The 17,726-nt window shown below is 46.5% G+C and overlaps 1 protein-coding gene and 1 non-coding gene across 3 annotated transcripts in view; one reads left to right on the plus strand and one right to left on the minus strand.

The window, feature by feature from the left end:
• Positions 1-17,726, plus strand: part of COL24A1 (collagen type XXIV alpha 1 chain) — a 481,357-nt gene that overhangs the window by 242,250 nt on the left and 221,381 nt on the right. The window lies entirely within an intron of this gene.
• Positions 1,566-1,703, minus strand: LOC114811935. The gene has a single exon (XR_003759630.1). It is a non-coding gene; the product is annotated as a small nucleolar RNA SNORA7 (small nucleolar RNA).

Consider the following 17,726-nt stretch of genomic DNA (forward strand, 5'->3'; position numbering starts at 1 on the left):
CTCCAGTCCATACTTTACACTCTGCTGCCCGGATCGTCTCTCTACAAAAACATTCAGGACAACTCACCCCCCATCCTCCAAAATCTCCAGTGGTTGCCTGTCCACCTTCATAACAAGCAAAAATTCCTCACCATTGTCTTTAAAGCACTCCACCACCTTGGGAGTCAGAGGACGTGGGTTCTAATCCCAACTCCTCCACTTGTCTGCTGTGTGACCTTGGGCAAACCGCTTAACTTCTCTGTGCCTCAGTTACCTCATCGGTAAAATGGGGATTAAAGCTGGGAGCCCCTCATGGGACAACCTGATTATCCTGTGTCTACCCCAGTGCTTAGAGCAGTGCTTGGAACATAGTAAGCGCTTAACAAATGCCATAAGAATAAAAATTATTCTTATTATTACCTCACTTCTCTTCTTCTATAACCCAACCTGCACACTTTGCTCCTCTGGTCCTAACCTTCTCACTGTGCCTCGATCTCACCTGTCTGGCCACCGACCCCTGGCCCACGTCCTGCCTCTGGCCTGGGACACCCTCCCTCCTCAAATCCAACAGACAATTACTCTCCCCCCGTCAAAGCCTTCTCTGAAGGCACGTGCCTTCCGAGAGTCCTCCCCAGGCTAAGCCCCACTTCACCTCATCTCCCACTCCCTTCTGCATCACCTGACTTGCTCCCTTTGCTCTTCCCCTCTCCCAGCCCCACAGCACTTACGTATATATCTGTCATTTTATTGATTTGTATCGATTTCTGTCTCCCATTCCGCTGGACCGTATGCTCACTGTGGGCAGGGAATATCACTTTATTGTTGTATTGTGCTTTCCCAAGCACTTAGTACAGTGTTCTGCGCACAGTAAATATGACTAAATCAACGAATGAACTGGTCTGCTGATGTGGCCTTGGGCAAATCTCTTCATCTCTCTGAACTTCAGTTTCATTCAATCAGTCGTATTTATTGAGCGCTTGCTGTGTGCAGGGTACTGTAGTAAGCTTTTGGGAGAGTACAATATAACCACATAATAGACACATTCCTAGCCCACAACGAGCTTACGGTTTACCGGGGGGGGGGGGTGGACATTGCTGTTGTTGATGTATGTAGAGAAGCAGCGTGGTACAGTGGAAAGAGCGCGGGCTTGGGAGTCAGAGTTCGTGGGTTCGAATCCCGGCTCCGCTACTTGCCACCTGTGTGACTTGGGGCAAGTCACTCGACTTCTCTGTGCCTCAGTTACCTCATCTGTAAAATGGGCATTAAAACTGTGAGCCCCACGTGGGACAACCTGATTACCTTGTATCCCCCAGCGCTTAGAACAGTGCTTTGCACATAGTAAGCGCTTAACAAATACCACCATTTATTTTTTTATTTTACGTATTATGCTGTCAAGTCGTATCCGACCCACAGCGGTACCACGGACGCATCTCTCCCGGAACGCCTCACCTCCATCTGCCATCGTTCTGGTAGTGGATCCCTAGAGTTTTCCTGGTCAAAATATGGAAGTGGTTTACCACTGCCTCCTTCCACAGAGTCAACTTGAGTCTCCACTCTCGCCTCTCTCCCAGCACAGGGGAGTTTTAACTTGCAGCAGATTGTCTTCCACTCACTAGCCACTGGCCAAGCTAGGAATGCAAGGGACAGGCCTCTGCTTGACTGTCCCTCCCACGGTCGAGACTGGTAGAGGACTGGAAACTCTCCAGGTGTGACTCTGAGAGGGGAGGCAGGCATTAATATAAATCAATCGCGGATATGTACGTAAGTCCTATGGGGCTGGAGGCAGAGGGCGGGGGGTGGTGAATAAAAGGAGCATGTCAGGGTGACACAAAAAGGAGTGGGAAAAAAATGAAGGCCTGGTGAGGGACGGCGTCTTGGAGGAGATGTGCCGGTTTCAGATCCTTTCTGCTAGATAGCGAGCCTCGTGAGGGACAGAGTCTGGGTCTGAGGTGAGACGTAACATGGTCTAGTGGATAAAGCGTGGGCCTGGGAGTCAGACAGACCTGGGTTCTAATCCCGGCTCTGCCACTTCTCTCCTGTGTGACCTTGGGCAAGTCATTTTACTTCTCTGGGCCTCATTTACCTCATCTGTAAAATGTGGATTAAGACCGTGAGCCCCACGTGGGATAACCTGATTACTTTGTATCAACCCCAGTGCTTAGATGGGTGCTTGGCACATAGTAAGCACCTAGAGAATCAGTGTGGCTTAGTGGAAAGAGCAGGCTTGGGAGTCAGAGGTGGTGGGTTCTAATCCCAACTCCGTCACTTATCAGCTGTGTGACTTTGGGCAAGTCACTTCACTTCTCTGTGCTTCAGTTACCTCATCTGTAAGAGGAGGATTAAGAGTGAGCCCCATGTGGGACAACCTGATTGCTTTATATCAAGCCCAGTGCTTAGAACAGTAGTAAGCGCTTAGCAAATGCCATCATTATTATCGTTATTACATGAACTGTGTCTTACCCCATTTGCTTGTATCTACCCCAGCACTTAGTACAGAGCCTGACACAAACTAAGCACTTAACAAATACCGCAGTTATTATATATTGTATATATTTTATAATAATACACTTATATAAATATATAAATTATACAATTATATAAATGCTTAGCATTTAGCACCTAATGAATGATAAATAATAAATGCTTACTAAATGTCATAATTATTACTGTATGTAAGAGGAAAACGCTGATTGAATTCCTTAAAGTTAACGGTCAGAAGTTTTTGCTTGATGTAGAGAGGAATTTTTATGGAAAGAGAGGGTTTTTAATAGAGTGGAGAGACACGTGCAGAATTGTTATCGAATGGTGAACCAAGCCGCAGAGTGAAGTATGAACTGGAGAAGGGAGAGAATAAAGGCATAAAGATCGATGAGGACACTGATAGTCAAGGTTATATGTGCCCGGACCTCGGCCGTGTGGATGGAGTAGAAAGGACAGATCCACAAAATATCATGTCTCCACACAAAAACTGCTAGGATTCAATGAGACCCAATGGGAGAGTTGAAGGAGAACAAGAAATGGAGAACTGTAAGCTCGTCGTGGGTAGAGAATGTCTTCTAACTCACTTTTATTGTACTCTTCCAAGCACTTACTACAGTGCTCTGCACACAGTAAGCTCTCAGTAAATACCGTAGATGGATGTTTCGCTTGCTAATGTCAAGATTGGGGGCCTCGGAGTTGTGCACCATGGTCGGTGTGCAGTATTGTGATGGACAAGTTGAATGGAGGAGGGGACTGGGGAAGAATTGTATTATCGTTCGCTATCACCAGGAGGAATTTACCATCGGTATAACTACCGATAGCAATTTGCCCAATATAGACCTTTTAAGTGGTATTTTGTTTACCATTACTGTGGGAAGAGCACAGACTAGGAAGTCGGAGACCTGGGTTCTAATCTCTACTCTACCGTTTGTCTAATGTATGGCCCGTCAAAGGGCAGGGACTGTCTCTATCTGTTACCGATCTGTACATTCCAAGCGCTTAGTACGGTGCTGTGCACGTAGTAAGCGCTCAATAAATACTATTGAATGAGTGAATGTGTGACCTTGGGTAGGTCACTAAACTTCTCTGGGCCTCAGTTCCGCAACTGTAAAATGGGGACTGAGACTGTCAACCCCTTGAGGGACATGGACTTTGTCCAACCCGATTAGCTCGTGCTTACCCAAGCACTTAGAACAGTGCCTAGCAAATAGTAAGCCCTTAGAGAAGCAGCGTGGCTCAGTGGAAAGAGCACGGGCTTAGGAGTCAGAGGTCGTGGGTTCTAATCCCGGCTCCGCCGCTTCTCAGCTGTGTGACTTGGGGCAAGTCACCTCACTTCTCTGGGACTCAGTTATCTCATCTGGAAAATGGGGATTAAGACTGTGAGCCCCACATGGGACCTGATTACCCTGTATCTCCCCCAGCGCTTAGAACAGTGCTCGGCACATAGTAAGCGCTTAACAAATACCAACATTAAATATTTTTTTAAATCCAGACTCTCTCTTAATAATGCCTCTGCAATATGTATCCTTTAGCCAGTTCAAGTGGCATTAGGGCAAATATTTTGGAAAGGAGAGGAACAGAATTTCCTGGTGTCCTTCAAGTTGAGCCAACAAGCTGTGAGATTTGGTCATTAAATTATAACATATTATCAAATGTTATTGGTTCCTCAGTTCTAGAGGAGCCTAATAACTAGACACTATTGTATTTGGAATGGGAAACAGGAAAATATTTTCAGAAGGTGGAAAAAAATCAAAAGCCGTTGGAATGCACCAGATAAGAATTAGATTGATTAGGTTCAGCTCTCCTTTTCTGAGCTTCCAAGGGCACAGGAGGCTCTGGGTAAACACCCGTTCAGGGATAATAATAATAATAATAATGTTGGTATTTGTTAAGCGCTTACTATGTGCCGAGCACTGTTCTAAGCGCTGGGGTAGACAGCTGGGGTTGGATAGTGGTGACAGATCAAATTCTGCCCTTTCCAATATTTTTCCATCAGTCAATGGAAAGCAAGGTAGCCTAGTGGAGAGAGCTTGGGCCTGGGAGTCCCAAAACCTGGTTCTAACCCCCGATCCATAACTTGCCTACTGTGTGACGTTGGGCAAGTCCCTTCATTTCTCTGAGCCTCAGTTTCCTCATCTGTAAAGTGGGGATTCAATAGCTGTTCTCCTTCCCACTTAGACCGTGAGACTCATGTAATAATAATGTTGGTATCTGTTAAGCGCTTACTATGTGCAGAGCACCGTTCTAAGCGCTGGGGGAGATACAGGGTAATCGGGCTGTCCCACGTGAGGCTCACGGTTAATCCCCATTTTACAGAGGAGGGAACTGAGGCACGGAGAAGTGAAGTGACTTGCCCACGGTCACCCCGCTGACAAGTGGCAGAGCCGGGAGTCGAACCCATGACCTCTGACACCGAAGCCCAGGCTCTTTCCACTGAGCCACGACAGGAACTCTGTCCAACCTGATTAGCTTGTATTTACCCCAGAGCTTAATACGGTTTGGGGCAGATAGTAGGCATTTAACAAATAGTATCATCATCATCACCATCCTGTTCATTGAGTTCTGGCTACACTAAGAGCCTGAGAGAGTACAATAGAGTAAATAGATCTGATCCCTGCCCTCAAGGAACATACAGGGCTCCCGTCTTAACACCCACTTTACAGATGAGGTGACTGAGACACAGAGAAGTTATGTGACTCGCCCAAGGTCACACAGCAAGCAAGTGGCCGAGCCGAGATCAAAACCTAGGTCCTACTGACTCCCGGGCCCGTGCTCTCTCCGCTATACAATGCTGCTTCTCATGAGTTGATAGCACTCGATTTTCAGACAGTCGAGCCACCCTGAATGAATTCCTCTCCTGTATGGCTGTCCATGGAGTTACAACCCTAAGAAGGGGGTGTAATTTGGTGGCAATAGCAAAAGGCAAGGCGCCATGAGGAGGAGTTTTGACATCGTCCAAGTGTGTGAGACACCAGGAAAGATCCTTGACTGTGAGCAGACAAGCTGCGGGAAACACGATTAAAAGGAAAAAAAAAATCCAACTATCACTGAGCTCCAGCTGTAGCACGGAAGTGGAACGTTCCTTTGCAAAGGGGATGTGAAGAATTCCCAACGGTAATTGAAAGAGTTTGGTCTGTGCACATCCTTCCCCCAGAGGTTTGCAGGATTGCTTTTCCTCGAATGCGGCTTTAACATAAGGTTTTTGGTTTCTGTCTCCGGCATTCGCCATTTTTTTGAACCGGAAGTTGCGACGTGATAAAAAAGAGCGGTGATAGTAGTAGAGAAGCGGTGCGGCTCATCGGAAAGAGCTCGGGCTTGGGAGTCAGAGGTCATGGGTTCTAATCCCGGCTCCGCCGCTTGTCAGCTGTGTGACTAGTCACTTAACTTCTCTGTGCCTCTGTAAAATCCATTCATTCATTCAATAGTATTTATTGAGCGCTTACTATGTGCAGGGCACCGTACTAAGCGCTTGGAATGGACAATTCGGCAACAGATAGAGACAAGACTGTGAGCCCCACGTGGGACAGGGACTGTGTCCAATCTGGTTTGTATCCACCCCAGCGCTTAGTACAGTACCTGGCACATAGTAAATGATTAACAAATGCAATTATCATTATTATTATGGAGACAAACCAAGTGGGAGTAGGGACTGGCCAGGGGATGGGCTTAGAATGAGTGAAGAGTGTGGGTAGGGGAGGAGGGGCGAAGAGAGCTGAAGGGGCGAGAAGCAGCGTGGCTCAGTGGAATAGAGCCCGGGCTCGGGAGTCAGAGATCATGGGTTCGAATCCCGGCTCTGCCACTTGTCAGCTGTGTGACTTTGGGCGAGTCACTTAGCTTCTCTGTGCCTCAGTTCCCTCATCTGTAAAATGGGGATTAAGACTGTGAGTCCCAGGTGGGACAAGCTGATTCCCTTGTGTCTACCCCAGCGCTTAGAACAGTGCTCTGCACAGAGTAAGCGCTTAACAAATACCAACATTATTATTATTATCAGCTGATCAGGGAACAGAGAGTCGGCGGAGAGCCGTAAGGGGCTTCTGATGATGTGGAGAGGGAGATGGGTAACCACTGGAGGGGGTTGATGAAAGGGGAGAAGTGCCGAGTGATGTTTCAAGAAGATAATCCAAGCAGCAACGTGAAGGATGGATCGAAGCAGTGTGATCCCGGAAGCAGTGGGGACTAGCGAGGAGGCCAATACAATTTTCCACTCATTTTATTGCACATTCATTCATTCATTCAATAGTATTTATTGAGCGCTTACTACATGCAGAGCACCGTACTAAGCGCTTGGAATGTACAAGTCGGCAACAGATAGAGACGGTCCCTGCCCTTTGACGGGTTTACGGTCTAATCGGGAGAGACGGGCAGACGAGAACAATAGCGATGAATAGAGTCGAGGGGAAGAACATCTCATAAAAACAATGGCAAATGAATAGAATCAGGGTAATGTACATCTCATTAAACAAAATAAACAAAATAAATAGGCTGATGAAGATATATACAGTTGAGCGGACGAGTACAGTGCTGAGGGGGTGGGACGGGAGAGGGGGAGGAGCAGAGGGAAAGGGGGGAGAAGAGGGTTTAACTGCGGAGAGGTGATGGGGGGTAGAGGGAGCGGAGGGAAAAAGGGGGGAGCTCAGTCTGGGAAGGCCTCTTGGAGGAGGTGAGCTTTAAGTAGGAATTTGAAGAGGGGAAGAGAATTAGATTGTCAGAGGTGAGGAGGGAAGGCGTTCCGGGACCGCGGGAGGACGTGGCCCGGGGGTCGACGGCGGGACGGGCGAGACCGAGGGACGGCGAGGAGGTGGGCGGCGGAGGAGCGGAGCGTGCGGGGTGGGCAATGGAAAGAGAGAAGGGAGGAGAGGTAGGAAGGGGCAAGGTGATGGACAGCCTTGAAGCCTAGAGTGAGTGCTCAGTAAATATCTTTAATTGATATCTATTGAGCGTTTATCACGTGCCGAGCCCAGGACTATGTGCTCGAGAGAGTAAAATAGAATTGGTAGAAATGATCCCTACCTATGAAAAGCTTACAGTCTAGTGGAAGAGAGTCTCAAAACAAAGCACCTGGCTCAGATACCTCAAAGCGGACAAGTTGGCGAGCCAATTGAACTCAAGATAACTTGGGAAGCGAGTGGCGATGAGGAAGAGGGCTTATAAATTCAGTTTGGGATATGCTGAGTTTTAGGTAATAATAATAATAATGTTGGTATTTGTTAAGCGCTTACTACGTGCAGAGCACTGTCCTAAGCGCTGGGGTAGATACAGGGGAATGAGGTTGTCCCGCGTGAGGCTCACAGTCTTCATCCCCATTTTACAGATGAGGGAACTGAGGCACAGAGAAGTCAAGTGACTTGCCCACAGTCGCACAGCTCTTGGCAGGCCATCCACTGGAGATGTCCTGGGGGCAAGAAGAGTTGGGGAATTGGCTAGTAGGTGGGAGGTTAAGATGGAGAGGTAGATTGAATAATAACAATAATAGTAATAATGATGGTATTTGTGAAGTGCTTACTATGGGCCAAGCACTATTCTAAGCGCTGGGTAGATTCAAGGTAATCAGGTTGTCCCACATGGGGCTCACAGTCTTCGTTCCCATTTTACAGTTGAGGTAACTGAGGCACAGAGAAGTTAAGTGACTTGCCCAAAGTCTCACAGCTAAGTGGTGGAGCCAGTATTATAACCCATGACCTCTCACTCCCAAGCCCGTGCTCTCTCCACTAAGCCAAGCTGCTTCTCCTGATCCATTTTAATTTGTGAATCATAATAATGATAATCAATAATAACTATGGTATTTGTTGCTTCTCTCGATCTTCTTCTTCATGCTTCATGATCATGATCGTCATGATTCCTCACAGTCATGCTTCTTCAGGATCGTTGCTGCTTCTCATGATCTGTTATGATTTGTGAATCATAATAATCATCATTGATAATAACTATGGTATCTGTTAAGCACTTACTTTGTGTCAGGCACTGTACTAAACCCTGGGGTGGATACAAGCAAATCGGGTTGGACAAAGTCCTTTCCCACGAGAGGCTCCCAAGTCACAATCCCCATTTTTATACGTGAGTTAACCGAGGCATAGAGAAGTGAAGCGACTGGATCGAGGTCATACAGCGGACAAGTGGCGGAGCTGCGATTATAACCCATGGCCTTCTGATTCCTGGGCCCTTGGGACGTAGAGATGGGGCTGGAGGAGATGAGGTCCCCAAAAGATAGGGACAGAGAGGAAAAAGTAGAGGACTCAGTGCAGAGTCCTGAAAAATACCCATCCCTATAGGGAGGGATGTGAAAACGGGAAGGAACAGTCAGAGATGTGAGAGGGGACCCCGAAGATTGCGGAGGTGGCAAAACCAAGATGAGACCCTATTCTAAGAGGAAGGGGACAGACCGCAGCGTCTAAATGATAATGCTTTCGTTGCAGCTTCTCACCACCATCCTCATCATTCTCACCATCAAGTATTTTCCGAGAGTGAATTTGCATCGTGTGGTTCTAGTTTTGAGTTATGGAAACGTGGAGGAAAGACAATAGACACTCTTAAATAGCAATAAGAATAATGTTGATATTTGTTAAACTCTTACTATGTCCATAATAATGGTGGTATTTGTTAAGCGCTTACTATGTGCAGAGCACTGTTCTAAGCGCTGGGGGAGATACGGGGTAATCAGGTTGTCCCACGTGAGGCTCACAGTCAATCCCCGTTTTACAGATGAGGTAACTGAGGCACAGAGAAGTGAAGTGACTCGCCCACAGTCACGCAGCTGACGAGTGGCAGAGCCGGGAGTCGAACCCATGACCTCTGACTCCGAAGCCCGGCCTCTTTCCACTGAACCACGCTGCTTCTCATTCATTCAGTCGTATTTATTGAGTGCTTACTGTGTGTAGAGCACTGTACTAAGTTCTTAGGAGAGTATGATAAAAGAGTAAATGGACACATTCCCTGCCCACAGTGAGTTTACAGTCCAGAGAGGGAGAGACAGACTTTAATATAAATGAATATATTAAGGATATGTACGTAAGCACTTTGGGACTGCGACTGCAGTAGATTAAAGAGAGCATATCAGGGCATTCATTCATTCAATAGTATTTATTGAGCGCTTACTATGTGCAGAGCACTGTACTAAGCGCTTGGGATGAACGAGTCGGCAACAGATAGAGACGGTCCCCGCCGTTTGACGGGCTCACGGTCCGATCGGGGGAGACGGACAGACGAGAACGATGGCGATAAATAGAGTCGAGGGGAAGAACGTCTTGTAAAAACGATGGCGACTAAATAGAATCGAGGCGATGTACAATTCATTAACGAAATAAATAGGGTAACGGAAATATATGCAGTCGAGCAGACGAGTACAGTGCTGAGGGGAGGGGAAGGGAGGAGCAGAGGGAAATGGGGGGAAAAGAGGCAGTGGAGAAGGGAGCGGGAGAAGAGGAAAAATGGGGTTTAGTTAGGGAATGCCTCTTGGAGGAGACGGAGCTTCAGTAAGGCTTTGAAGCGAGGGTTAGTACGTCTCTGTCGGATTTGAGGAGGGAGAGTGTTCCGGGCCAGAGGTAGAACGTGGGCCGGACGTCGGTGGCGAGACAGGCGAGATGGAGGTACAGTGAGAAGGTGAGCACCAGAGGAGTGGAGTGGGCGGGCTGGGTCGTAGAAGGAGAGAAGCGAGATGAAGTAATAATAATAATGGCATTTGTTAAGCGCTTACTATATGCAAAGCACTGTTCTAAGCGCTGGGGAGGATACAGAGTGCTCAGGTCGTCCCCCGTGGAGCTCACGGTCTTCATGCCCATTTTACAGATGAGATAACTGAGGCCCAGAGAAGTGAAGCGACTTGCCCAAAGTCACCCAGGTGACAAGCGGCTGAGCCGGGATTAGAACCCTTGACCTCTGACTCCCAAGCCCGGGCTCTTTCCACTGAGCCACGCTGCTTCTCTGTGGAGAGGGCAAAGTGATTGAGTGTTTTGAAGCCGATGGTGAGGAGTTTTTGTATGATGCAGAGGTGGGTGGGTGATCACTGGAGTTTTTTGATGAGCGGGGAAACATTTCTTAAACATTTTTATAGAAAAATGATCTGGGCAGAAGAGTGAAGTATGGACTGAAGTGGGGAGAGACAGGAGGTTGGGAGGTCAGCAGAGAGGCTGATGCAGTCATCTAGGCAGGATAGGATTGAAATTGTAGCAGTTTGGATGGAGAGGAAAGGGCTGATTTTAGTGATGTTATGAAGGTGGAACTGACAGGATTTAATAGTTCCAGTTGTTCTACTAAACATTAGGATAGATGCAGGATAATCAGGCCAGAGAAGGAGCGTGGCTCCGTGGAAAGAGCACAGGCTTGGGAGTCAGAGGTCGTGGGTTCCAATTCCGGCTCTTCCGCTTGTCAGCTGTGTGACTTTGAGCAAGTCACTTAACTTCTCCTTGCCTCAGTTACCTCATCCGTAAAATGGGGATTAAGACTGTGAGCCTCACGTGGGACAACCTGATTACCTTCTATCTCCACCCCCCAATGCTGAGAACAGTGCTTGGCACAAAGGGTAGCGGCCCCATGCCACGAACCCCAGATTTGAGTCCTCCCATTTCGGTCGGCATGGCCTGGGCACTGGGGTGAATAATTTAAAAATTTGGGTGCCAGCAAAAAGGGGTCTGGCTTCACGCCACGAATTCCAGATTTGAGTAGTTTCATTTAGCCTGGCTCAGTGGAAAGAGCACGGGCTTCGGAGTCAGAGGTCATAGGTTCGAATCCCAGCTCTGCCCCTTGTCAGCTGTGTGACCTTAGTCAAGTTACTTGACTTCTCTGTGCCTCAGTTGCCTCATCTGTAAAATGGGGATGAAGACTGTGAGCCTCATATGGGACAGCCTAATTACCCTGTATCTACCCCGGCGCTTAGAACAGTGCTCTGCACATAGTAAGCGCTTAACAAATACCAACATTATTATAGTAAGCACTTAACAAATACCATTATTATTATTATTATTATTATACACAGTCCCTGTCCCTCTCAGCACTCACAGTCTAAGAAGGAAGGAGAGCAGGTATTGAATCCCCATATTACAGATGAAGAAACTGAGGCCCAGAGAAGCTAAGTGAATTATTCAAGGCCATACAGTAGGAAAGTGTTAGAGCCAGGACTAGAACCCATGTCCACTGACTCCTAAATTCTTGCCCTTAACCATTAAGTCCTTGCTGCATCTCAGTGGGTTTTTTACAGCATAGTTTGGGGGGGAAAGTCTATAAAAAGGTATTGCCAAAAGAGGTATACTTTTCACTAAACTGTATATATAGCCTCTAGAAACCCGAGAGGGAAATCAGGATCAAATTGAAAATACCAAAGGATAAAGGAAATTGTGGTCTAAAAAAATAAGTCCATACAGATGTGGAGAGACTGAATAAGGCATATCAATCAATCAGTGGTATTTATTGAGTGCTTGTTGTGTGCAGAAGTGCTTGGGAGAGTAGGGAGACATGTTCCCTGACTATCAGAAGTTTACAGTCTAGAAGAGGAGATAGAAAAGCATTCAAGTAAATTATGCATATGGATAAATGGTACGCGTGACATTTTCTAGAATGCCTCAAGACCATCTTAACAGCTGCTATTTCTGCGTCACTCATCTTCTGGGTTGTGACTAGCCAATTCCAGATTAACAGCTAACAATGGCCAAACTAAAATTCGTGCCAATGAAAAATGAAGTTGAATCATCCAGATGTCTCCTAAATTACATCTAGGGAAGGTCCCAAGGGTCAGTGCGGTGCTACTTAAATCGTTTATCAGAGAAGGTCACCGGAATTTAGGACAAACGACAGTCATTACTGCCAACGGGTCCCTTAGGTGGTCCTTTCATAAAGTAACAATACGTAGGTTTTTTTAAAAAAAAATAATGAGCAACCTAATAAATGATCATGAAATAGCTCGAGGCAATCTAATAAGCAAAGGGGTTTGATCACTAATTCCTTGCAGATTCAGCGATGGTGGGCAGAGTATCTCTAAGGGTAGAAACAGTGGAACAGGATCAGGGGAGAAAGAGTCAGGAAAGAGAGAAACAGAGATTGGGAGAGAGAGATAAGGCACATGTCTAGACTAGAAGCTCCTAAAAGGAGCGGATGATCAAGAGTCAGAGTCCTCCTGATGTGAACGAAGCTAAAATAGGTTTGCGCGCATTCAAACTCTCATCTAAAATATTCTATCACTTAGGGGATTCTAATGCGGCCTGCTGGTTGGTCATGCACTACGTGACTTCCTGACTGCCTGCTTCTAGTATATAGTAGTGGTGGTATTTGCGCGAACTGTCTGGGGTCATGCCCGCCATGAAATCACAAGACAGCTCCATGTACCGGTGAAGTTCTAGTACATAGTCTCCTTGCAGCAAAACTACGCTAACCCTAATGCAGCTATGCCTGGTGGAACACGTGAGGAGAGCGAGTGACGGCAGGAAACCCGAACAGTCTAAAGAGCTGAAATTGGGAAGCAGAAATTAAAGGGGGAGGAGAAAAATTTTTAAGGACTCGGTAAATAAATCCTCAGACAATGCTCCATACCAGATGAAAACTGAGAATCAATTTCTTGAGGGCGTATTGTTCGGTGCACTGTCACCTAGAAGAGAGTGGATCTCTCAGAGCAAAAACTTCATATGGAGAGACAAAGCAAAGAGCAAAAAAGAAAACAGCGCCAGGTACTACAAACACTAAAGAAAACAACATAAGGGGCAGCTATTTTGATTGCACTTTGGCCAGAGCTGCGGATCTTTCTCGTCACGTTTCACCTTCAGTGGTGTCTTCTTCGAAAAGGGACTACTTAGGTAGTTTTTGCTACCATTTGTTCATTTTGTGCAAATTATGCGAATTGACTTTGTGTTTGATTGCAGAACGCAAACACTTCCAAAACTATTTTACTGGAAGTAATCGTTTGTTCCTTCAAAAACACAGAGTGTAACCAGCGAATACCGTTCTCAACCTGCTTACTAGGACATTTTCTAGATAGTGTACAGATTTTCCCTGAATCCAATTTAGTGCATGAATATTCTAGGCTTCCCATTGTTTCATTTTAATGAAGTTTCTTTTTCTCAGGCTTTGGCAAATACTCGAAAGGAATCTCATTTGAATTGCATTTGCCATCCCGTTTACAACTTCATTTAGCAATCTGTTTTGTTTCAGTCTTCTTATATCCAACAGACGGCACCACAACCTTTGCTCACATGGTGGAAAAGGATTTGTGGAGCCAATTAACTCTCTTATTGCTTTGGATTTTAGGAAAAATCATTAAGAGAAATCTGTTTCTTATTTAGCCAGAGCCACAGCAGTTGCATTCTTTAAAGATAATTTTTGTAAGCGTGACTCTCTTTTATTAGTTCAGTTTCTGTTGGACTAACAGTAGCGGGTGAGGTGCTCTATTTATTTTCCTTGTTAGCCCACTTCATAGAAAATACTTAATGGGTTTGCAGTGGTCAAAATATGGGACTGAGACAACCTCTCAGGCATTTTAGTATTCAAATAATTGAATATTTTCCACAGATCAACTCCCCTCCAATCCTATGCAGACACTTTCACGTTCAGTAAACAATTGTCCTAAGGTCATTATCGGGGCCCGATACCACCAACCAATCAATCAATCATGTTCATTGAGCGCTTACTGTGTGCACAGCTTTGGGAGAGTACAATGCAACATAATATTACTGAATACATTTTCTAAATGTTGGGCACAAACTTGTTTTGAAAACTGGCATAGCGATTCAAAGTGACTCTAAGCATCAGTTTGTACCATAGGAATTCACAGAGGCTGGAACCATTCACTTGAACTAGAAAATGGCCTCAGGAAATGCTAGACTGGGTTGAAGGGAAGCTCAGTAGTAATAATGCTGGTAATTGTGTTTTTTGTTAAAAGTTTAGCACGCACCAGGCACTGTACCAAACATCGGGGCAGATAAAAGATAATCAGGTCAGACACGGCCTCTGTCGCACCTGGGACTTACAGTCTAATTAGGAGGGAGAACTAAGATTTCATCTTCATTTTACAGCCGAGGCCCAGAGGACTTAGGAGATTTGCCCAAGTTCTCACAGCAGGCAAGTGATGTGATTAGGTCCTCTGACTCCCACACCGTGCTCTTTTTTCCTAGACCACATGGCTCCCACTTGTGTCCGGGGGAGAGAGAGAGACAGACAGAAGGGGAAGAGCGACAGCAGATTTGTTGGTCAGAGAGAGGAGGCACTGATGAAGGTCTGGGGGAAGAAGGCTATATTATTGCTGGGCACCTGATATGTGTGCAGAGCACTATAACTGGCCCTTGGGAGCATAAAATAAAAGTCGAAAACAAGGTTCCCTGCTCCCAAAGAGCTTTCAATCAGTCAGTCAGTGGTATTTATTGAGAGCTTACTGTCATTCATTCAGTCGGATTTATTGAGTACTTACTGTGTGCAAAGCATTGTACTAAGCGCTTGGGAGAGTACAATATAGTAACAGACACATTCCTGCCCACAGTGAGCTCATGGGGTAAAGGGGGAGGCTGACATAAATATAAATGAATGAGTAAATAAATTAAATAAATAAATAAATCAAACAGCTATGTATGGATATAAATATATGTGCTGTGGGGATGGGAGGGAGCCTCTAAGCAGCGTGGCTCAGTGGAAAGAGCACGGGCTTTGGAGGCAGGGCTCATGAGTTCGAATCCCAGCTCTGCCACTTGTCGGCTGTGTGACTGCGGGCACGTCACTTAACTTCTCTGTGCCTCAGTTCCCTCATCTGTAAAATGGGGATGAAGACTGTGAGCCCCACGTGGGACAACCTGATTCCCCTATGTCTACCCCAGCGCTTAGAACAGTGCTCGGCACATAGTAAGCGCTTAACAAATACCAACATTATTAGAATGAATGAAGTAGCAAGTAAGAGGAGCACACAAGGGAGTGGGAGAAGAGGAAGGGAGGGATTTGTCAGGGAAGACTTCTTGAAGCAGATGTGTGCCTTCAATAAGGTTTTGATGTGGGGGAGAGCAATTATCTACCTGATATGAGGAGGGAGGGCGTTATCAGGCCAGCAGCAGGATGCGGGTGAGAGGACGGGGGCAAGATAGATGAGATCAAGGTGCGGTGAGAAGGTTAGCATTAGAGGAACCAAGTGTGCAGGTTAGGTTGTAGTAGGGGAGTAGCGAGGGGAGGTAGGTGGGGGCAAGGTGATTAAGTGCTTTAAACCCAATGGTGAGGAGTTTTTGATGTGAAGGTGGATGGGCACCTCTGGAGTTTCTTGAGGAATGAGGACACATGGTCTGAACATTTGGAAGGGAAATGATTCGGGCAGCAGAATGGAGTGTAGACTGGAGTGGGGAGATACAAGAGGCAGGGAGGTCAGCAAGGAGGCCGATACAATATTCAAGGCGGGATAAGGTAAGCGCTCGTACTAATATGGTAGAAGTTTGTCCAGAGAGGAAGAGGCGGATTTTGGCGATGTTGTGAAGGTAGAACTGACAGGGTTTAGCGATGGCTTGAATATGTGGGTGGAACGATAACGATAAGGGTAATGCCAAGGTTACGGGCTTGTGAGACGGGACGGATGGTGGAGGTGTCGACGGTAATGAAAAAGGGAACGGGGAGGTTAAGGTTTGGGTGGGAAGATAAGCTCAGTTTCAGTTCAGTTTTACTGTCCACAAAAGCACTGTCGGGAGAATCTGTAGACCCATTCCCCGCTCACACTCTAATGCGGATAGACAGTGGTGGTGTTGACAACCTAAGCTGGGGTTGTAGGAGTTGGCGATGGCAGCCGTGGTAGCCTAGGACAGGCAAGACGGGAGGAAATCACTAAGGGAGCCCAGCTCTGTTTTCCCACCTTGGGAGAGAGGTAATAATAATAATAATGTTGGTATTTGTTAAGTGCTTACTATGTGCCGAGCACTGTTCTAAGCGCTGGGGGAGATACAGGGTAATCAGGTTGTCCCATGTGAGGCTCACAGTCTTCATCCCCCTTTTACAGATGAGGTAACTGAGGCCCAGAGAAGTGAAGTGACTTGCCCACAGTCACACAGCTGACAAGTGGCAGAGCCGGGATTCCAACCCATGACCTCTGACTGCCAAGCCCGGGCTCTTTCCACTGAGCCACGCTGCTTCTCTGATCCAGAGTCCGTGAGCAGTGAGGAAGCCCAGCTTCCCGAGGTTGGATCTCTCTCTGTCTCTTGCCACGGTGCTCGTAAGACCTTCCCTTGGGGAAGGGCTAGGATATTGATGGATTGATTGGAGACCCCTTAGATTTTCTGTGAATGAAGCCATTTCCTTACTTGTGATTCCTCTTCCTAATACCATCAGCACTGCTCAGAACCTTCCTCGAATACTAAGGTCTGTATCTCACGTGGGCTATTAAAGACTCAAGGGGGGGTTGGAGGCAGTGAGATAAAGGATTGAAAATAGACCTTGCAAGAAATGGGAAGAACCGAGACGATACGTGAGGAAGAGAAGGCCGCCGGCGAGAATGCCTTCAGGACAGTACGAATGACTCTTACTCAGGGACGGCGAGCAGATGTTCTCTATTCCACTGAAGAGAGAACGAATGGAAAGAGACTCAAACAGCACCAAGAAGGCTCCGCCAGTTAGGGAGGGTAGGGTGAATAAAGGGTACAAATCTAGGTGCAAAGGAGGTTAGGTATGGAAAGGGTATCGGAAAGCAAACGGTAGACTCTTCGAAGAGTCCAAATCCTCCAAACATTTGAAAATTTTAAATCAGAGCAAAGTAACATAGCTGGCTTCTGTGATTGTGGTAATGAGAGGGTGGGCAGACATTATTGAAATTCCTAAATAATTTAAAAATTCTACTTCAACCAATATTTGCAACCTTTCTCCAAAGGAATGTGTCTACCAACTCCGTTACATTGTACTCTCCCAAGAGCTTAGTACAGTGTGCTGCACACAGCGAGGGATCCATTCAGTCGTATTTATTGAGGACTTACTGTGTGGAGAGCACTGTACTAAGCGCTTGGGAGAGTACGATTCAACAATAAACAGATACATTCACATTCCCTGCCCACAGCGAGCTTACGGTCTAGAGGATGAATATGATTGATTAATTGGTGGCCTCAAGCCTTTTACTGAGAGCTGCTGAGTAGCGAACTTGGCAGTTGGGAGTTTTACAGTCTATTTTTCTCCTCCGTCCATCCTCTGGCAGAGGTGATAATAAACAGTAAATTGCAGAAAAGGAGATTTCAGAAAGAAGCAGGAAGGTCGTGAATAACAAGACCTTAATCAATGCTGGCTCGTGTTTTATTGCTCCTAAGACTGTGTAACGGACTCTCCGGGGATAATTTGGAATAAAC

The sequence above is a fragment of the Ornithorhynchus anatinus genome, chromosome 4 (genome assembly GCF_004115215.2).
Source record: "Ornithorhynchus anatinus isolate Pmale09 chromosome 4, mOrnAna1.pri.v4, whole genome shotgun sequence".
In the NCBI taxonomy this organism is placed as follows: Eukaryota; Metazoa; Chordata; class Mammalia; order Monotremata; family Ornithorhynchidae; genus Ornithorhynchus; species Ornithorhynchus anatinus.